The following is a 23,586-nucleotide window of genomic DNA, read 5'->3' on the forward strand; positions in this document are numbered from 1 at the left end:
CATTGATCTGGTACTGGTACTCCCTGTATATAGCTCCACATTGATCTGGCACTCCCTGTATATAGCTCCACATTGATCTGGTACTGGTACTCCCTGTATAAAATTGTATTTGATTTACTACTACTATCTTTCACAATGTGTCAAAAGTGAGAAAACCTAGCCCCTTACGAGAAGGGGATGAGCTTAAAAAATCCACAGCTCACTAAAAAAAGCCAGCTGTTGAAGATCAGTGACGCACATCCTCTGAAACTATAAGAATCAACCACAGTGGTTGTTGCTGAGAAGAGGAACAACTTTTACACTGGTGTACAATGCATTGTGTGAAGTATATGCCACATAAAGCATTATATGTAGTCTTAAAATATACAGTAATTAAAATGTACAGTATATTCTCAGAAACCACTGTAAATAATGTCTACATACTGTTTTACCCACTTTATATGTATATATTGTATTCCAGTCATTGTTCATCCTATATAACTACTGCTGTTCACATCATTTCTATTCATATAGTGTCCATACTGTCTATACACACTATTATATACACTGAGTGTACAAAACATTAGGAACACCTTCCTAATATTGAGTTGCACCCCCTTTTGCCCTCAGAACAGCCTCAATTCATCAGGGCATGGACTCTGCAAGTTGTCGAAAGCGTTCCACAGGGATGTTGGCCCATGTTGACTCCAATGCTTCTCACAGTTGTGTCAAGTTGGCTCGATGTCCTTTTGGAGGTGGACCATTCTTGTGTGTGTGTATATATATATATTGATCTGGTATATATATATATATATATACACTGTATATTTATATTCCGGACTCTGACATTGCTCGTTCTGTTATTTCTTTATTTCTTTCTTTTTGGATTATGTGCGTATTGTTTTGTATTGCTAGGTATTATTACTGCACTGTTGGAGCTAGAAACACAAGCATTTGCTGCGCCTGTGGTAACAACTACAAATCTGTGTACGCGACGTATAAACATTTATTTTATTTATTTAATCCATAAAGATTCAGCGAACATGAACGCAGCTCTCTTTGCAATTCGAAGCAGAATCAATCAGAAGCAGATACACTATATGACCAAAAGTATGTGGACACCTGCTCGTCAAACATCTCATTCCAAAATCAGGGGCATTAATATGGAGTTGGTCCCCCCTTTGACGCTATAACAGCCTCCACTCTTCTGGGAAGGCTTTCCACTAGATGTTGGAACATTGCTGCGGGGACTTGCTTCCATTCAGCCACAAGAGCCTTAGTGAGGTCGGGCACTTATGTTGGGTGATTAGGCACACCGATCTCAACAAACTATTTCTCTATGGATCTCGCTTTGTGCACACGGGCATTGTCATGCTGAAACAGGAAAGGGTCTTCCCCAAACTGATGCCACAACATTGGAAGCACAGAATCGTCTAGAATGTCATTGTATGTGGAAGCGTTATGATTTCCCTTCACTGGAACTAAGGGGCCTAGCCCAAACCATGAAAAACAGCCCCAGACCATTTTTCCTCCTCCACCAAACTTTACAGTTGGCACTATGCATTGGGGCAGGTAGCGTTTTCCTGGCATCCCCCAAACCCAGATTAGTCCGTCGGACTGCCAGATGATGAAGCGTGATTCATCACTCCAGAGAATGTCTTTCCACTGCTTCAGAGTCCAATGGCTACAAATGCTACTCAACACTTGGAATTTTGCATGGTGATCTTAGGCTTCTGTGTGGCTGCACAGCCATGGAAACCTATTTCATGAAGCTCCCGACTAATAATTTTTGTGCTGATGTTGCTTCCAGAGGCATTTTGGAACTCAGTAGTGAGTGTTGTAGGATTTTTACTGGAAGCACAGAATTGTCTAGAATGTCATTGTATGCTGTAGTGTAAGGATTTCCCTTCACTGGAACTAGGGGCCTAACCCGAACCATGAAAAACAGCCCCAGACCATTATTCTTCTTCCACCAAACTTTACAGTTTTGGGCAGGTAGCGTTGTCCTGGCATCCGCCAAACCCAGATTTGTCCGTCGGACTACGAGCGCGATTCATCACTCCAGAGAATGCATTTCCACTGAGTCCAATGGCGATAAGCTTTACACCACTCCAGCCGACGCTTGACATTGCACATAGTGATCTTAGGCTTGTGTGCGGCTGCTCAGCTATGGAAACCCACTTCATGAAGCTCATGATGAACAGTTATTGTGCTGACGTTGCTTCCAGGAGCAGTTTGGAACTCAGTAGTTAGTGTTGCAACCGAGGACAGAAGATTTTTACGTGCTATGCGCTTCAGACACTCGGCGGTTCCCTTCTGTAAGCTTGTGTGGCCTACCACTTCGCGGCTGAGCCGTTGTTGCTCCTAGACGTTTCCACTTCACAATAACAGCACTTATAGTTGACCGAGGCAGCTCTAGCAGGGCAGAAATGTGAAGAACTGACTTATTGGAAAGGTGGCATCTTATCTTGCCACGTTTAAAGTCACTGAGCTCTTCAGTAAGGCTAGTCTACTGCCAATGTCTGTCTATGAAGATTGCATGGCTGCGTGTTTGATTTTATACACCTGTCAACAACTAATTGAAGGGGTGTCCACATACTTTTGTATATATAGTGTATGTCTTGATGAACACTTCCTGGTTGTGATGAACAGCTAATGAAGGTTTGGGGATGGTAGGAAACAGTGGAGGCTACTGAGGGGAGGACAGCTCATAATAATGTCTGGAATGGAGTGAATGGAACACTCCATTTCAGACATTATTATGAGCCGTCCTCCTCTCAGCAGCCTCCGCTGGTGGGAAACAGTGCAGTACTATTCATATAGAGATAGCTAACACCCACTAGTCCCGTGCTCTGGTCCTCAGCCAGCCTTTCATGTATGGACACACAGGGACAGACGGGTCATGGAGGAGCTCATTTGTAAAACAAATCCATGGGGATCTGTAGTGGCTCTCTACTGTACTTAAAGGGGAGGGCCTATCTAGGCCCGAAGCACAATGATACTGTAGTTGGGTGTGTTCTTAAAGGGGATGCTGGTAGATATTATGCGTCTGCACAACGATTGTCGTTTTAACGGGAATGGCTGTAGAAAAGTGGCAGTTTGGTCTGGGATGAATGATCTGGATAGGTCTGATATCGTGACACAACTAGTGTATTCTGTGTTAGTCTACTTGGGTGTGTAGTGGATTATGTGTACACAACCCCGTAGAAACACTCTTGGAATATTACCATATACTGTATACAGCTCTCATATTCGACAACGGTGTAAAAGCAAAGCATAAGGGAGGGACTGTGGGCTGGAGTGCAGCACAGTTGGTCAATGCTGTAAAATACGCTACAACACCAATACAACCACCGGAGTTAGCTTCGAGAGACAACAAGAAGTTGAACCAAGCATCAAAGTAGACAAACTATCTCTTCTGATTTTGGTGAAATGCTACGACTACACTAAGCTGTTTACAATTAGCTTCAAATGCTAGCTAGGAACCACTGTTGTTCCCCAGAAAGGAAACAACAACCAAATAATCATGAGGTAAAGATGCTAATGCTAGGCTAAAGCTAGGCTAATGCTAAAATAATGCCAGGCTAACATCCCAGCTAAACTTCACCCTTCAGTCGTCACAGACAGAAAGAAATCAAGCGGAAGCCCTTTTTATCCTCAAAAAGCTGTTAAATAAACAAGTTTCTTATTTATTAGACGTGGGATTAGGATTAGGATTGGTCCTTTCATTATGATGATGGGGTTATTGATTGAGAGCATTGATTGGAATGACGTCCACTGCGAGCCTGATTTCACAGTTTGGGGCTAACGTACGCTGGATTAGTTCTAATCATCCATTAAGAAGTTTGTTTATAGCTTGCTCTTAACCTATAATACATGAATGCTGGGAGTAATAGTTTTCATATAACACCCCACCACCATCACACTCAGTCGTCCTCTGCCTCTTCAGTGAAATAATGAGTTTAAATACAAAAACTAGTAATCTCTAGAGAATATGGTAAGGAATAGTGTAGCATTACAGTCATTTACTGTATAGCTACAGAAGCTACTCTTATTAACAATCCCCATTCAATAACACCTGATCAAAAGGATTTATGTGCATATCGTATAGAACTGTGGTTAATTGTTACACACTGTGATCATACAGGTGATATTATGGTAAGGAGCGGACATCGACCCCAGGGACTTGGAAATTGGAACAACGTTAGACAGTAGTGCTGATTGGATGCTTGTCTAACATAAGGCCTCAGCTGATACTAGTGTGTAGCCTGTCGAACCGAAGCCGGAGGCCCCAGAGCTTTGTGGTTCGCTAGAATGGAGCCAAGCCTGTGTCACTGGGTTTGAAGCTTCTTTGGGCTGGCACTGGCCTGTGTGTGTGATTAAAGCCACCAGAAGGAGCAGTGTACCACATCGTCGTGCTTCCCACTTCTCTGTGGTTGCCTTTTGGAGCAGTAGAACAACCACTCTGGCTCCACATATGTTTGCTTGTTGCTGACTAGCCAATGGGTTGCCAGCAAAGACACATTCGGCATAACCCCCTGAGTTTGTTGGGTTGGTTGAAGCGCGTGCGGAGCCAGCTAAGATCAAAGACAAAGAAGTTGGCGCTAGAAACTGCTCTACGGTCAGTTTAGCATTTTTCCACTCTGACGCCACAACACACACACACACACACACACACACACACACACACACACACACACACACACACACACACGGAAGGGGGTACGTGGTGAGCTTGTGTTAGTGTTCTCTCTCTACTAGCCTGGTGGTCCAGTGTGTTGGTGTTCTCTCTCTACTAGCCTGGTGGTCCAGTGTGTTAGTGTTCTCTCTCTACTAGCCTGGTGGTCCAGTGTGTTAGTGTTCTCTCTCTACTAGCCTGGTGGTCCAGTGTGTTAGTGTTCTCTCTCTACTAGCCTGGTGGTCCAGTGTGTTAGTGTTCTCTCTCTACTAGCCTGGTGGTCCAGTGTGTTAGTGTTCTCTCTCTACTAGCCTGGTGGTCCAGTGTGTTAGTGTTCTCTCTCTACTAGCCTGGTGGTCCAGTGTGTTAGTGTTCTCTCTCTACTAGCCTGGTGGTCCAGTGTGTTAGTGTTCTCTCTCTACTAGCCTGGTGGTCCAGTGTGTTAGTGTTCTCTCTCTACTAGCCTGGTGGTCCAGTGTGTTAGTGTTCTCTCTCTACTAGCCTGGTGGTCCAGTGTGTTAGTGTTCTCTCTCTACTAGCCTGGTGGTCCAGTGTGTTAGTGTTCTCTCTCTACTAGCCTGGTGGTCCAGTGTGTTGGTGTTCTCTCTCTCTACTAGCCTGGTGGTCCAGTGTGTTAGTGTTCTCTCTCTCTACTAGCCTGGTGGTCCAGTGTGTTAGGTGTTCTCTCTCTACTAGCCTGGTGGTCCAGTGTGTTAGGTGTTCTCTCTCTACTAGCCTGGTGGTCCAGTGTGTTAGTGTTCTCTCTCTCTACTAGCCTGGTGGTCCAGTGTGTTAGTGTTCTCTCTCTACTAGCCTGGTGGTCCAGTGTGTTAGTGTTCTCTCTCTACTAGCCTGGTGGTCCAGTGTGTTGGTGTTCTCTCTCTCTACTAGCCTGGTGGTCCAGTGTGTTGGTGTTCTCTCTCTACTAGCCTGGTGGTCCAGTGTGTTAGTGTTCTCTCTCTACTAGCCTGGTGGTCCAGTGTGTTAGTGTTCTCTCTCTACTAGCCTGGTGGTCCAGTGTGTTAGTGTTCTCTCTCTACTAGCCTGGTGGTCCAGTGTGTTGGTGTTCTCTCTCTCTACTAGCCTGGTGGTCCAGTGTGTTAGTGTTCTCTCTCTCTCTACTAGCCTGGTGGTCCAGTGTGTTAGTGTTCTCTCTCTACTAGCCTGGTGGTCCAGTGTGTTGGTGTTCTCTCTCTATACTAGCCTGGTGGTCCAGTGTGTTGGTGTTCTCTCTCTCTATACTAGCCTGGTGGTCCAGTGTGTTAGTGTTCTCTCTCTACTAGCCTGGTGGTCCAGTGTGTTGGTGTTCTCTCTCTACTAGCCTGGTGGTCCAGTGTGTTGGTGTTCTCTCTCTATACTAGCCTGGTGGTCCAGTGTGTTAGTGTTCTCTCTCTACTAGCCTGGTGGTTCAGTGTGTTAGTGTTCTCTCTCTACTAGCCTGGTGGTCCAGTGTGTTGGTGTTCTCTCTCTCTACTAGCCTGGTGGTCCAGTGTGTTGGTGTTCTCTCTCTACTAGCCTGGTGGTCCAGTGTGTTGGTGTTCTCTCTCTACTAGCCTGGTGGTTCAGTGTGTTAGTGTTCTCTCTCTACTAGCCTGGTGGTCCAGTGTGTTAGTGTTCTCTCTCTACTAGCCTGGTGGTCCAGTGTGTTAGTGTTCTCTCTCTACTAGCCTGGTGGTCCAGTGTGTTAGTGTTCTCTCTCTACAAGCCTGGTGGTCCAGTGTGTTAGTGTTCTCTCTCTACTAGCCTGGTGGTCCAGTGTGTTAGTGTTCTCTCTCTCTCTACTAGCCTGGTGGTCCAGTGTGTTAGTGTTCTCTCTCTACTAGCCTGGTGGTCCAGTGTGTTAGTGTTCTCTCTCTCTCTACTAGCCTGGTGGTTCAGTGTGTTAGTGTTCTCTCTCTACTAGCCTGGTGGTCCAGTGTGTTAGTGTTCTCTCTCTACTAGCCTGGTGGTCCAGTGTGTTAGTGTTCTCTCTCTACTAGCCTGGTGGTCCAGTGTGTTGGTGTTCTCTCTCTACTAGCCTGGTGGTCCAGTGTGTTAGTGTTCTCTCTCTCTACTAGCCTGGTGGTCCAGTGTGTTGGTGTTCTCTCTCTACTAGCCTGGTGGTCCAGTGTGTTAGTGTTCTCTCTCTACTAGCCTGGTGGTCCAGTGTGTTAGTGTTCTCTCTCTCTACTACAGTCCATACAGTATGACATGACAACAACAGAATAGATGGCTACAGTTCATACAGTATGACATGACAACAACAGAATAGATGGCTACAGTCCATACAGTATGAGACAAGGCTCCTCTCCCTCCCTCTCTTATTCATACTGGTTGGACTGGTATATCTTTCTTGCTCCCCATCACTTCTCCTCACACTGGCATAAGATCTCCCAGACGATCCCTCTTCCTTTCCACTGGCCCTTTTTTCACATTTTCCTCCTTCTCTCCTTCTTCTCCTCTCTTTACCTCTCCTCACTCCCCCTCTCCTCACCTCTCCTCTCTTTACCTCTTCCTCCTTCTCCTCTCTTCATCTTTCCTCTCGTCACCTCTCCTCTCTTTTCCTCTTCCTCCTTCTCCTCTCTTCATCTTTCCTCTCTCCCCATCTCCTCACCTCTCCTCTCCTTTCCTCTCTCCCCTTCTCTTCACCTCTCCTCACCTCTCCTCACCTCTCCTGTCTTCTCGTCACCTCTCTTCACCTCTCCTCACCTCTCCTGTCTTCTCTTCACCTCTCTTCACCTCTCCTCACCTCTCCTGTCTTCTCGTCACCTCTCTTCTCCTCTGCTCTCTTTACCTCTCCTCATTGACACCAGGAAGCCCCTGGCCTTATGCCCCTGAAGGAGGCATAAGCCATCTCTGTTATGGCAGGTGATGCCTGTATATGCTAGATGAGTTAAGTTGGAATCCAGTTAAGATGAAGTGGGTACATTATGTTACAGTTTCCAGTAAGATAGTATAATCAACCTGTGACCTTATGTGGAATATTTCAAATGCCTGCTAAGAGAGACAGGCACACACACAAATAAACACACAGCTATCTCTCTCTCTCTCTTTTAACACAGAGCCGGGATTGAATTGACGACATGGTTTCCATGGTAACATGGGTGAGCATGCGGGTCTGCAGCCGAGGTGGGATGTGTGGCACATGCCTAAGCCTGTCTGTCTGCGCACAGTGTGTGTGTGTGTGTCTGAGCACAGTGTGTGTGTCTGCGTGTGAGAGAGTGAGAGAGAGAGAGAGAGAGAGAGAGAGAGAGAGAGAGAGAGAGAGAGAGAGAGAGAGAGAGAGAGAGAGAGAGAGAGAGAGAGAGAGAGAGAGAAAGAGAGAGAGAAAGAGAGAGAGAGAGAGAGAGAGAGAGAGAGAGAGAGAGAGAGAGAGAGAGAGCGAGAGCGAGAGCGAGAGTGTGTGTATGTGTGTGACTGTGTGTATGTGTGTGTGCCTTCATCAGTATGCAGCTGGGCAGAGTGATGTCGGTTCGTCAGGCGCATTCTCAGTGCAGTGGGAAAAACATAAACAAGAAAACGAAGGGAATGGAAAAACGGGGAAAGGAAGGGTGAGAGAGAGAGAGGACTGAAGGGTGAAAGAGAGAGAGGACTGAAGGGTGAAAGAGAGAGAGGACTGAAGGGTGAAAGAGAGAGAGGACTGAAGGGTGAAAGAGAGAGAGGACTGAAGGGTGAAAGAGAGAGAGGACTGAAGGGTGAAAGAGAGAGAGGACTGAAGGGTGAAAGAGAGAGAGGACTGAAGGGTGAAAGAGAGAGAGGACTGAAGGGTGAAAGAGAGAGAGGACTGAAGGGTGAAAGAGAGAGAGGACTGAAGGGTGAAAGAGAGAGAGGACTGAAGGGTAAAAGAGAGAGAGGACTGAAGGGTGAAAGAGAGAGAGGACTGAAGGGTGAAAGAGAGAGAGGACTGAAGGGTGAAAGAGAGAGAGGACTGCATCTCACACCCACACAGTCACATTTCACACAAACATATAACGTGCCTACGTTCATCTAATGATTTCTATTCTTAAAGGTAATTTCAAACATTTAGACCAAAATAAGCAACTGTAAAAGTCTCAAGGAAAAATGCTTGTATCTACAATTACAATTAAGTTGAGCACATCTCTCCCATCTCTGGCTTCTATACGAATGTAGCTTACTACATGTCCAAGAACACAAAATAAATGCCACCAACAACATCATGACTTAGATGTCAAAGCTTCAAGGAAGATAGAAGAATGCTTATGACCTACCATTACAATAGTGTCAAGTCCATCTCTTCCTTCTCCGTCTCATGACCACGAAAACAAAATAACTGTCATCAACTACACAAAGCTGAACATCTCAATTCCCCAGACACAGTGTATCATGGAGAATGTGATATAACAGTCAAGAAGACTAGTCCTTGGTGGGTTAGAGACCTGGACTTGAATGGGAGTCCATAGAGTTACCATGACATGCAGGAACAATGGTGCTTTCAGGATTAGGTGGTGTTTCTGTATAAAGAGACCAGTGTTTAGGCTGATATCCCTGGTGTTTCTGTATAAAGAGACCAGTGTTTAGGCTGATATCCCTGGTGTGTTTCCATACAAAGAGACCAGTGTTTAGGCTGATATCCCTGGTGTTTCTGTATAAAGAGACCAGTGTTTAGGCTGATATCCCTGGTGTTTCTGTATAAAGAGACCAGTGTTTAGGCTAGTCTCTCTATCTGTACCTAGAAAGCCCTCCCTCCCCACCTGAACAACAAGGGGGCTGATTGTGGTCAACTCAAACACACACATTTGGGAGAGAAAGAGAGAGAAAGCAGACAGTGACAGATATGGACACACACACACACACACACACACACACACACACACACACACACACCACAGTTCTGTAAGCATGAGGGCATGAGAAAAAAGAGGGAACATGTAATTGTTGATGACAGACTCTGCAGGTGCTTTAAGAAAAGACAGCAATGTCCAAACACTAGGTAAGGAAAGGGGGATACCTAGTCAGTTGCACAACTGAATGCATTCAACTGAAATGTGTCTTCCACATTTAACCCGACTCCTCTGAATCAGAGAGGTTTGGGATGCTGCCTTAATCCACGTCATCAGCACCCAGGGAGAAGGTGTTCTAGGGGTTAACTGCCTTGCTCAAGGGCAGAACGGCAGATTTTTCCACCTTGCTGGCTTGGGGATTCAAACAAGCAACCTTTCGGGTTGCTGTCCCAGCGCTCTAACCGCTAGGCTACCTGCTACACTTGTGGTGCACAAAGAGCCTACACAGACAGAGAAACAGGAAATATAATACAGAAATAAAACGTTAACAACAAACTCTACCACTGACTGTTAATGACAGAATTGTATATTTAATAAGTAGGGTCATGGGACTATCTGGCCCCCGTGTGGTCACTTGATACGAACATGGTGTTAGCAAGGTCATGGGTTCAGTGCTCGCAGAGATCACATGGTGTTAGCAAGGCCATGGGTTCAGTGCTCGCAGAGATCACATGGTGTTAGCAAGGTCATGGGTTCAGTGCTCGCAGAGATCACATGGTGTTAGCAAGGTCATGGGTTCAGTGCTCGCAGAGATCACATGGTGTTAGCAAGGTCATGGGTTCAGTGCTCGCAGAGATCACATGGTGTTAGCAAGGTCATGGGTTCAGTGCTCGCAGAGATCACATACACATACTACAAAATGTCTGACTAATACAAGGTGTTGCATTGATAGGTATACTTTCAGCATCTGGATGACCCACAGCAATGACATCCAAACACACACACACACACACAATCACACACGGCATCCCTCGCTGGAATAACAACATATACACATACTGGAATAACAACATATACACATACTGGAATAACAACATATACACATACTGGAATAACAACATATACACATACTGGAATAACAATATATACACATACTGGAATAACAACATATACACATACTGGAATAACAATATATACACATACTGGAATAACAACATATACACATACTGGAATAACAACCTATTCACATACTGGAATAACAACAGTTGTGTGCAAGCTAGAGGTCAAACCAGAACCTGATAAAAACAGCAACAAGCCTTCTTTACACACACATTCTCTCAGACACAGTTCCCTAGAAGATGTACACACACAAAGTGACAAACAGGTTCCTGGTACTCACACAGAAACACATTATGCTGTCCCTCATTTCTCATCGAGACGGTCGAGCATACTGATGACATCACAATGTTATCAGCTGGAGAAGTCTCCGGAGCCATGGCAGAGAGCAGAGCAGGATGCTGCTAACGCTAGGCTAACGCTAGGCTAACGCTAGCCCCCTTAGGTTTCCTATCCAGCACGTACATGTACTGTAGCCTGCCTAACGTGTGTACAAAACATCTGCCTGAGACTGGCTCCCTGCGACTGACATTTTGGATCTAAGTGAGAAGCTTTCCAAGAGCCTGCCTGCATGCTGCTACTGTAGCTGAGCAACTGTGGGGCAGCTTGTCTGACTTAGCTGCTCCCAGGGCAGAGCACAGAGGTAAACAATAAATTGAACATTTACTCATGGGATTACATAACCTAGACATAAGAGACGTACACTTGGAGAGTCGAGCTACCTAACAGCATCAACAAGCAGCCACATGTAAAGGAGTGAGCAGGAAGTGGTATAACCCACAACAGCAGTGCTGTAAGCATGTTCAACTGAAACACCCATATAAACAATGGGATTCAACCTGAAACACCCATATAAACAGTGGGATTCAACCTGAAACACCCATATAAACAGTGGGATTGTTATGGGTGATGCTGTAATATCATATGGGTGGTCGGGTAATATCATATGGGTGATGCTGTAATATCATATGGGTGGTGCTGTAATATCATATGGGTGGTACAGTAATATCATATGGGTAGTTAGGTAATATTATATGAGTGGTGAAGTAATATCATATGGGTAGTGTAATATCATACGGGTGGTGTAGTAATATCATATGGGTGGTGTAATATCATATGGGTGGTGTAATATCATATGGGTGGTGTGATATCATATGGGTGGTGTGATATCATATGGGTGGTGTGATATCATATGGGTGGTGTAGTAATATCATATGGGTGGTGTGATATCATATAACCTTGTGCTGATCCCTGTGGCTCAGTTGGTAGAGCATGGTGTTTGCAACGCCAGCATGGTGTGTGCAACGCCAGCATGGTGTGTGCAACGCCAGGGTTGTGGGTCCGATTCCCACGGGGGGCCAGTACAAAAAAAATGCTGGATATGAAATGTATGCATTCACTACTGTAAGTCACTCTGGATAAGAGCGTCTGCTAAATGACTAAAATGTAAATATAGGATATTGCAGGATATTTGCAGGATATACGTGTCCCCAACAAAACACTTTGAAAGATCTGTCTCACGTGCCTTCATTGCCAATATTTTCTGTAGGACTTTGGCAATGCCAATGTATCTAGTTTGGCAATGCCAATGTATCTAGTTTGGCAATGCCAAAGTAGGATATGTAGGATATAGGATATGCAGGATATTTTTAACGGTCAGATTTTTAACTTGAGTTATAACCTTAGGCTGTAGTTGTGTTATGTTGTATATCTCATGATGGTGCTGATGTTCTTTATATCTCAGTGTTTAACTGGGCTCAAAGAGAGGGATATGACTGGGCACTTAACGATCACACTCTGTGTTCTCCTCTCCATCCCACTTTAAGACATAGACCAGACCCTGTAGGTCTACTGTAAAGCGCTATCTCAAAACCAAATCCACTACCCAACGCCATGTCCACAGACCTATGGCAGTTCACCTACTGTCACACCCTGACCATAGAGAGCCTTTTTTATTCTCTATTTTGGTTAGGTCGGGTGTGACTAGGGGGGGTGTTCCTATCTAGGTTGTCTAGTTCTATGTTGGCCTGGTATGGTTCCCAATCAGAGGCAGCTGTTTATCGTTGTCTCTGATTGGGGATCATATTTAGGCATCCATTTCCCCACTGGTTTTTGTGGGATCTTGTTTATGTGGTGTTGCCTGTGTGCACGCCATAGCGTCACGTGTTCGTTGCGCTTTATTGTTTTTTTGTGAGTTTCATTTAATAAAGATGTGGAACTCCACTCACGCTGCGCCTTGGTCTGAGTATGATTACAACGACGATTGTGACACCCAAAGACTTACGGGAGTATTGTCTAGATAGTCTTAGTAGTAATAATTAGGTAGATAGTGGTATTGTCTAGATAGTCTGAGTAGTAATAATTAGGTAGATAGTGGTATTGTCTAGATAGTCTGAGTAGTAATAATTAGGTAGATAGTGGTATTGTCTAGATAGTCTGAGTAGTAATAATTAGGTAGATAGTGGTCCTACCTTGGTGGAGGCCATCTCGCTGACAGAGTGTCTGGTCTGCAGGGTCTCCAGCTGGTCCAGGCACCAGTCCAGCTCCTCCAGCGTCTCTGTGGCCAGCTTCTGGTAGGCCTCCTCTGGAGGGGGGGGACAGGGGACAGAGGAAAGGGGAACAGGGGGTAGGGGGACGGGGACAGGTAGGGGTGGTGAGTGGTGGTGGTCAGTTTTGAGGCGTTTGACAGGGGTGTGCGATGTCATCTCTTGCGTTTCGTCGGTGGTGATGCCATAGACGAGTGCAATGCCCGGGTTGCCAGAGTGGATGCATAGGTGACTCTTCATGGTTAGAGGGGCTTGAAGAGCAAAAAGTGTCTACGGTGATGATAGCTTCCCCACAGAGATATTGAACAGGGGAAAATACTTGTCTCTGAGATGGTCTCTGGCTGTAGCTAAGTATCTTTCATAACCCTGAAAGTGTCAACAATCACCCTTCTGTCCCTCTCTCAGTCCTCCAGAGAGTAGTTACAGTAGAAGTAGTTCTAGAATCCCAAGAAGAGAAAGTTCCACAGTGTAGTTCTGGTATCCACAATGGACCATTCTACAATCCAGAGTGAGATGTTTTAGAATCCACAACATACAGTTCTAGAATCCACAGTTCTAACATCTAGGGGAAGTTCCACAGTGTCACACTAGAACGAGTCCAGCCTTGCAAAAGCCCTGATGGGAAAGCACAGCAAAGCTGCCCCCATGCTCCACGAGCTGAAAACAAAAAAACACGCATGGAATCCAACGCCTACACACAAATCTTTCGACGGTCCGGACAGAGTTATGCTCTATCCAACCCAGAGGATTCCCAGATTTGGGATAGCAGGAAAATCCGTCTCACACATCTCTACATGATCAACACTTTTCCCAGGGATATCCAGAAGGAAAAACAGGAAAACTTCCTCAGCCTACCGTGATGAGGAGTCATCGACAAAGGAGAAGTCTAAGACAAAGCCAAGACCCCCTTCCAAACACACACCTCCTCCTCTAAAGACCGAGAACCCCATTCGTAGCCCACAGACACACACACACACAGAGAGCCACGGATGAGTTTATTTTCTGTCTCAAATCCCCTGTCCTCCCTGCAGCGATGACACAATGACGATGACCGCTGCTCTGACAGACAGATGGACGGTCAGACAGATGGAGAGAAATGTCCAAGCGGGTCTGACTGTGGCTAAAGCAACACGTCAATAGGAGGGACGGCTGACTCAAAAAGCATGAGTTGAAAACGCTTGCTTCCTGTGAAAACACTGCTCAGCACACAAGAAGAGCCGGACTGGAGTAACAGACTACCCGGACTGGACTGGAGTCACAGGTTCAGATCTGAGCCCCTAACCACTGATACAGGGTCAGATGTCTACTGAACCCCCTCCAATGGTTAAAGTTGGTGTATAGTTAGTGTAATCTGGTCCTATATCTGTAGTTAGGTTAGTATCTAACGGTTAAGGCTGATGGATATGTCCTGTTCGAAGACTTCGCATCCTTCCTTGATGTAATCACTAAGCCATGATTTAACCTATCCAATCATGTTCTAGATCAGTGATGTGACTATATGACTTGTGGTTCTGACTATAAAAACAGACAAAGAAAACATGATGACAAACACAAACACGTAAGCAGCACACAGACACTCACTGAGAGTATTCCCCCAGCGGGATTATGAATAGTAGTCAGTCAGGCTGAATCTCCTCATGATTAATCCTCATTAGGAAGTGATGCAGGGGTATTTCCGCTCAGCCACTTATTCCCTGTGTTTTTACCTAATCCTGGATTAGGGCAGACAACCCTCTAGTCATCTGGAAATGTTCTAAATCTAAGATTTGTGGTGGAGCGTAGTTACGCTGCTAAACATATTAAGGCTGCTATGTGTTGAGTTGTTTTAAGTTGTGTATCTATATATATTGCTTATGGGGCTCCCGAGTGGCACAGTGGTCTAAGACACTGCATCTCAGTACAAGAAGCCTCACTGCAGTACCTGGTTCGAATCTAGGCTGCATCCCATCTGGCTGTGATTGGGAGTCCCATAGGGTGGTGTTGTTACAGTATGCTGGTGTGACAGTATGTATGTGTGTGTGTGTGTGTGTGTGGGCATGCACAGTGTTTGGGTAACCTCTGTAACTCATAGGATGTGATGGACAATGAAAGAGTGAGTGAGTAAGTGAGAGGAGGACAGAGCTACAATCAGAAAGAGACAGAGTAGAAAACAGAAATGCATCTCTCTCTGGATCCCCCCCCCATTTCTCTTAGCCTTTGCTTGCGTCTCCATCACCATCTTTGTTTCTGTCCCCCCCTCATTCTCCTCATCTCTCTTCCATTTTCTATGTATTTATTTCTCTCTCACAAATGGCTGTGCAGAAAGTCAGTGGCTGGGCTTGGGGGTTTCAGAAGCTTAAAAACAGGGGTCATCTTGAAGCAGTGGTCCTCTGTCCTTGCTGGCAACATCTCCTCTGACGTCAATAGCATCTCTCTCTCTCTCTCTCTGTCCTTCAAATGGCTGTGCAGAAAGTCAGTGGATGGGCTTGGGGGTTTCAGAAGCTTAAAAACAGGGGTCCTCTTGAAGCAGGGGTCCTCTGTCATTGCTGACAACATCTCCTCTGACGTCAATGGCATTCTTCTCCTGCTCAGCGAGACACACCGGGCCCGCCCCTCTCAGGGAAACGGCAAGGGCTCACGCTAAACCCTGGACCGGAGCTATTGAGGATCAGGAGTCCCAAGCAATTGTCACCAAAACAATAGTGCTTGGTAGAATTAGCTAACGGACTAGTTAGTAAGCTAGCTCGGGGTTTCCCATATCTCTACCAAAGTTCCCCTAGTCAATCCCTTATTTGACGTAGACTGCAGTAGTAGCACATCACTGATTAGCTGACCTGTTGAATCAGGTGTGCCAGTACTGGAAGAGATCCAATACTGTGTATGGGTAGTCTAGGAGAGGTTTGGGAAACACTACCATAGGGGACGGACATGTATGTGCCCCGTAAATTGAACACTTCCACTGCTTTTCAGATTGCTGATAACGTTTAAAAAATACATGTCTTCATCCTTGTTTGATGGAAGACAACAGCGGTATGGTAATTGAATAAGGCGACATATGATCAACTGATGAATTCATGAAGACATCTGACTTAGAATAATATTTCTCTTTATGAATCTAATTAAACCCAATACTGGGGTCACCAGTATTGACACATTTACATTAATTAATCCCAACCTCAGCATTGATGTTATTAGGCAACATGGTCACATATTTTCAGTATACTTGGAAATGAAGAGGGCGGCTATTTTTAGTTCTAAATAAACACTATATAAGTGGACGCCCCTTCAAATTAGTGTATTCGGCTATTTCAGCCACACCTGTTGCTGACAGGTGTATAAAATTGAGCACAGCCATGCAATCTCCATAGACAAACACTGGCAGTAGAATGGCCTTACTGAAGAGCTCAGTGACTTTCAACGTGGCATGGGTCATAGGATGCCACCTTTCCAAAAAGCTAGTTCGTCAAATGTATGCCCTGCTAGAGCTGCCCCGGTCAACTCTTAAGTGCTGTTTACATCTGCTGATGTAAAAAGGGATTCATAAATACATCTGATTTGATTTGTTATTGTGAAGTGGAAACATCTCCGAACAACAACGGCTCAGCCGCAAAGTGGTAGGTTACACAAGCTCACAGAAAGAGACCGGCGAGTGCTGAAGCGCATATATCGTAAAAATCATCTGTCCTCGGTTGCAACACTGACTACCGAGTTCCAAACTGCCTCTGGAAGCAACTTCAGTCCAAGAACTGTTCGTCGGGAGCTTCAGCTACACACAAGCCTAAGAGGGCTTGTGGGGTGGCAGGTAGCCTAGTGGTTAGAACATTGGGCCAGTAACAAAAAGGTCGCTAGATTGAATCCCCAAGCTGACAAGGTAAAACATCTGTAATTCTGCCCACGAACAAGGCAGTTAACCCACTGTTCCTAGGCCGTCATTGTAAATAAGAATTTGTTCTTAACTGACTTGCATAGTTAAATAAATAAATATAAAAAAATTGCCATGCGTGTTGCCTGGAGTGGTGTAAAGCTTGCTGCCATTGGACTCTGGAGCAGTGGAAATGCATTCTCTGGAGTGAATTAATCACACTTCACCATCTGGCAGTCCAACGGACAAATCTGGGTTTGGCGGATGGCAGGAAATGCTACCTGCCTGAATGCATAGTGACAACTGTAAAGTTTGGTGGAGAAATCATGTTCTGGGGATGTTTTTCATGGTTCGGGCTGGGCCCCTTAGTTCCAGTGAAGGGAAATCTCAACACTGCAGCATACAATGACATTCTAGACGATTCTGTGTTTCCAACTTTGTGGCAACAGTTTGGGGAAGGCCCTTTCCTGTTTCAGCATGACAATGCCCCCATGCAAAAAGTGAGGTCCATACAGAAATGGTTTGTCGAGATCGGTGTGGAAGAACTTGACTGGCCTGCACAGAGCCCTGAACTCAACCCCATTTAACACCTTTGGGATGAATTGGAACGCTTACTGTGAACCAGGCCTAATTGCCCAACATAAGTGCTCAACCTCACTAATGCTCTTGTGGCTGAATGGAAGCAAGTTCCCGCAGCAATGTTCCAACATCTAGTGGAAAGCCTGCCCAGAAGAGTGGAGGCTGTTATAGCAGCAAAGGGGGGACCAACTCCATGTTAATGCCCATGATTTTGGAATGAGATGCTCGCGAGCCTTCACAACTTTGGCCATGAAGTCTAGTCTAGAGCTCCACATAATCAAGTCAAATCAATTAGTATTAGTGGGTGCCAAGGATCCAGCTGGGTCTTGATTATTCTGGTTAATGGACTACAATGGTACCATTACTTTTCCCAGTGGCTTCTTTTACAGATCCAATACAACTTCATTATGCAACAACGGAAATGGCTCAGGTACAAAACACACACGCATGCACGCGCACACACACACACTTTAGAACGTCACAAGCATTGTGTCGGTCACCTACGCTAGACTCCAGTGTGGAATCATTTTCATGATAGCCCTACAATAACATGGCAAGTGGTATTCAAGCTGAAGTCTGTATTACAGTCATGCAGGAGTGAAAAAACAGCTGAGTTAAGACATGATACCAATCTTAAAGACCAGTGTATTACTGTCCTTTGAATCATCAACTTTAAAGATGCTTTAGAAAGCACAACAGGGTACCAATGTGTAAAACATCCTCTTTGTCTCCCTCTGCTGTATACATCTGGTACTGGTGTTGCAGTGCCAACGCCGTCACTCACCATGTACCTCCAATAATACCACCATCATCACTCACCAATTCACCCCAGAAGTCACTACAGTCCCCAAACACCTAAAACATGCCTCCTTTTCTCCTTTATACCATGGCACTATAACTGATCCATACATATATATTTTTTTTATCACCTGTATTTAACCAGGTAGGCCAGTTGAGAACAAGTTCTCATTTACAACTGCGACCTGGCCAAGATAAAGCAAAGCAGTGCGACCAAAAACAACAACACAATTACACATGGGATAAACAAACATACAGTCAATAACACAATAGAAAAGTCTATATACAGTGTGTGCAAAAGTAGTAAGATTAGGGAAGTAAGGCAATAAATAGGCCATAGTGGCGAAATAATTACAATTTCGCAATAAAACACTGGAGTTATAGATGTGCAGAAGATGAATGTGCAAGTAGAGATACTGGGGTGCAAAGGAGCAAAAAATAAATAACAATATGGGGATGAGGTAGTTGGGTGGGCTATTTACAGATGGGCTATGTACAGGTACAGTGATCGGTAAGCTGCTCTGACAGCTGATGCTTAAAGTTAGTGAGGGAGATATAAGACTCCAGCTTCAGTGATTTTTGCAATTAATTCCAGTCATTGGCAGCAGAGAACTGGAAGGAAAAGCGGCCAAAGGAGGGATTGTCTTTGGGGATGACCAGTGAAATATACATGCTGGAGCGCGTGCTACTATGATGACCAGTGAGCTGAGATAAGGCGGGGCTTTACCTAGCAAAGACTTATAGACAACCTGGAGCCAGTGGGTTTGGCGACGAATATTTAAGCGAGGGCCAGCCAACGAGAGCATACAGGTCGCAGTGGTGGGTAGTATATGGGGCTTTGGTGACAAAACGGATGGCACTGTGATAGACTACATCCATGTTGCTGAGTAGAGTGTTCGAGGCTATTTTGTAAATGATGTCGCCGAAGTCGAGGATCGGTAGGATAGTCAGTTTTACAATGGTATGTTTGGCAGCATGAGTGAAGGATGCTTTGTTGCAAAATAGGGAGCCAATTCTAGATTTAATTTTGGATTGGAGATGCTTAATGTGAGCCTGGAAGGAGAGTTTACAGTCTAACCAGACACCTAGGTATTGATTGACATGACATGATTGGATAAGTGAAAGCCTATTAACCAATCCAACCCTCCCAGATCCAAATCTGTAATCATTGCAAGGAATGAAGGGAGGAATGCAGGATGCACTGTATGTTACGTTCCCCAGTTTCTGTGTTGTAGTTTGTGTATTTGTGAGTGTGTGTTTCAGGAAAATGGCTTCCTGAAATTCTCCCCAAGCAGCTGATTGGTCTGACCCCATTGATGACTGGAGAGCTGACCCCGCCCCCTTGTCAGGACGCAGCTGCCTTCAATTACAGACTCCTTCTGAAGCAAAATAAGCCAGTGTTCTGTTGCTCAGGGGAGATGATGGCTGAGAGAGGAGGCTGATGGCTGAGAGAGGAGGCTGATGGCTGAGAGAGGAGGCTGATGGCTGAGAGAGGAGGCTGATGGCTGAGAGAGGAGGCTGATGGCTGAGAGAGGAGGCTGATGGCTGAGAGAGGAGGCTGATGGCTGAGAGAGGAGGCTGATGGCTGAGAGAGGAGGCTGATGGCTGAGAGAGGAGGCTGATGGCTGAGAGAGGAGGCTGATGGCTGAGAGAGGAGGCTGATGGCTGAGAGAGGAGGCTGATGGCTGAAGGTTAATTCTGTGTTGGTTGTGGCTCAGAGACAGGTTTTGTTAAGTATTTTTGTAGCCGCTGATTTGAGGTATGTGTGTGCTAATAGAACTGTGTTTTTGAATCTTATTTGTTTCATTACATTTGGATAATTCTGTTTCATTTGTTCCCAGGGGGGAAGGGGAAGGCACCTAGGGAGTGCTTAGGCAAGAGGCCCGCGGGCATACATAACCCGTAGTATTCACTGTCTATGCACACTAGGTAAGACCTGGGCGGACCACCCCCTGTATTTTGGTTAGTGCACCAGGTGGTGCTAGTTAGGTAAGTAGTGGGTAGGCAGGTAAGGTAGGAGAGGGGGCTTTGATATTTACTTTGGTTCTGTCCAGCCCCTTTTCCCCAAAATTACCGTGTGATGGAATAAATTCCCTGTAAACGGTAATTCTCTGCCTTTGTCATCCTTACTCGCACCTACAGTCCCATACCTCTTTCACACCACGGAGAGTTGAGTTGTAGCAGGGTGTTCTGTTCCCTCTTTCTAGAGGTGTGCGTAACACTATCAGAACTGAGCCAGATGTTGGTTTGTCATATGACAGGGAGCACAAGACTGGGTCTTGTTCATTAGGCACCAAACAGAATAAAACTGACGTAAACAAGGAGCGACTACCTGGACTTATCTGATAAGAAATGCTCATTTCCTGTTTTCCGTCGCGTGCGCTTATGAACACGACCCTGGACTGAGGCCAACCAAAACGTTGTCCTCTGGCACGGCTCAATAGCAAATGTTCCCACATACAAACACTTCAGAGGATCAACGTCCAACCCACGTTCAAAATGGTCATTCCAAACACATAAGTTTTACTCAGAAAACTGGGAAGTGGAGTCCTTCTGTAACCAAACTTATTTCCAGATTTTTACTGGACAACACAGAAATGTATTGAATATGCTACTGCAATGCCTGCTGGAAGACATTTGTAGATTACACATGATGCCCACGGAGGGAAATGGTTGAAGTCAATTCAACTCACTACATTGCACTTGTGATTGAAAGAATTGACTCAGGATCTTCATGTGAAAGAAAGCAACTGTCAGTTCACAGAAAGAGGTCCACTGTCATATCAGTTGACGTGTGTGTGTGTTGGTCTTACCTGAGAAAGAGGACTTGGTGATGGGTGGTTGTTGGTTACACATAGGGGACCGCCTGTTAAAGGTAGCCACAGAGAAACAAGGGTTTGATCAGGGATGTCTGACTCTCTCTGTCTCACACCCCCTCTCTCTCACTCATACATTTTAGCAATACACTACAATGAATATACTCACTTGTTTGAGGCTCTGTCTTGTTGCAAGTTGGTTAGTGCAGCAAAGTTATTCCGTACCGTTCTCAAACTAGCCAGTACCTACACAGAGTGGGGTACAGCGGAACACCTCAGACACTGTGACATGTCAACAGCAATAATGTCCTTCATTTATAAACTATTTCTTAGTGTACCAAAAACATGTTGGCCTCCGACATTATCTGAAGCAACTTGTACTGAGGTAAGAGTCAGGTCCCAAAAAATGATTAAGGTTTACCCAGCAGGCAAAACTTGCTATATGGTTTAATGATGTTATTTTAACCAGTTTTGCCCACTGGGGCAAAAGTGAAAGTGGAGCACATGGGCACTGACCTGTGCAAATGGTGTGACTATCAAGTCGTCGCCATGGCTGTAAGAGAGGAAGAGGAGGAGGAAGAGGAAGATGGTGTATTTACAATGTGAAAGCATACACATCCCGGTCCTCCTATCTCATTGGAAAAAGAAATGTGAGGAAAATCTAATTCATGTTAAGATTTCACATGCATTTGTCAACACAGATTAACCATATACGGAGATAGAACATATATACACTTACAATATACACTTACCTCGACAGTTTATTAGGTACACCACCCCGTTCACAAAAATGAATTGCTCCTGCCGTGGCTTGTTATATAAAGCAGGCAGACAGGTATCGAGGTATTCAGTTACTGTTAGATTGAACGTTAGAATGGGCAAAACGAGTGACCTGTGTGACTTTGAGTGTGGTATGATCGTCGGTGTCAGGCGCGCCGGATCCAGTAATTCAGAAACGGCCGCCCTCCTGGATTTTTCACGTACAACATTGTCCAGGGTTTACTGATAATGGTGCGACAAACAAAAAACATCCAGTCAGCTCGTTGATGAGAGGTCGAAGGAGAATGACAAGAATCGTGCAAGCCAACAGGCGGGCCGCAACAGACAGATAACGGCGCAGTACAACAGTGGCGTGCAGAGCGACATTTCAGAACGCACAACTCGTCAATCCTTGTCATGGACGGGCTATTGCAGCAGACGACCACACCAGGTTCTACTCCTATCAGCTAAAAACAAGAAGAAGCGTCTCCAGTGGGCACACCATCACCAACACTGGAAAATTGAGGAGTGGAAAAACTTCTCCTGATCTCATAACTCTCGGTTCCTGTCGCATCATGCTCAGTCAGGATTTGGCGTAAGTAACATCAGTCCATGGACCCATCCTGCCTGGAGTCAATGGTACAGGCTGGTGTACTGGTGTGTGGAATGTTTTACTGGCACACGTTAGGTCCCTTGATACCAATTGAGTAACAAATGTTTCCAACACTTTGTAGAATGCGTGCCCTGAAGAATTCAGGCTGTTCTGGAGGCAAGATGGGTGTACCTAATAAACTGGCCAGTGTATTTATGATTTTTAAAATATATTAAATGTAGTTGTATTGTATTGGAATATAGGGTTTGTCTGTGTGACAAGGCACAGCAAGGCAGGGGGAAAAGCACACTGTGTCAAACAAAGATTCAAATCATGAGTTTAATGAAAGTAGTCATCCTTTTGCACCAGTGAATGCAGAAGTATCAGACGTGTGGGGGAAAGAGCGAGCAGGACGGTTGATGCAGCCTGAATGCAGACATCTTGACTTAGGTGTTCTGTTGCTGTGCCATCATGTGCCCATACATATAGGTGTGTTTGAAGCACAATCAACTATGAAATAAAATAAGGCTAGGCCCCTTTTTTCTCAATTTCCGCCTGAATGACGTGCCCAAAGTAAACTGCCTGTTGCTCAGGCCCTGAAGCCAGGATAAGCATATAATTGGTACCATTAGAAATAAAACACTTTTACGTTTGTAGAAATGTTAGAATAATGCAGGAGAATATAACATAATAGATATGGTAGGAGAAAATCCAAAGAAACACCAACCAGAATTTATTTTTTGAGAGAGACCATGCTCTTACAATGACAAGTATAAGGGCACACTCAATTCTAGCTCCCAGGATGCAATTCTTATGGCTTTCACATGATTTCAGAAGTCTATGTTCAAGGTTTCAGGCCTTGTAACTTCCAAAACGAATAAGAAATATCCGTTTTAGTACAGGGACACAGTCTTGGAAATTTGTGTTTGCGCGTGCTATGAAGAAAGGACGCACTTGCAAAAATCGGTTTCCTATTGAACATAGTTCTTTCCGTAAGAAATATTATAGTTTGATTACATTTTAGGGTATCTGAGGAGTAAATAGAAATGTATTTTGACTTGTTGAAACAAAGTTTTTCGGATTCCGTTCTCTGCATGTTGAACGAGTGGATTACTCAAATCGATGGCGCCAACTAAACAGACTTTTTGGGATATAAAGAAG

General features: G+C 45.1%; 1 pseudogene; it reads right to left on the reverse strand.

Moving 5' to 3' along the window:
• The window catches only part of LOC115160068 (cAMP-specific 3',5'-cyclic phosphodiesterase 4D-like), a 359,418-nt pseudogene that overhangs the window by 23,231 nt on the left and 312,601 nt on the right, over nt 1-23,586 (reverse strand).

This window comes from Salmo trutta, chromosome 23 (genome assembly GCF_901001165.1).
Source record: "Salmo trutta chromosome 23, fSalTru1.1, whole genome shotgun sequence".
NCBI classification, from domain to species: Eukaryota; Metazoa; Chordata; class Actinopteri; order Salmoniformes; family Salmonidae; genus Salmo; species Salmo trutta.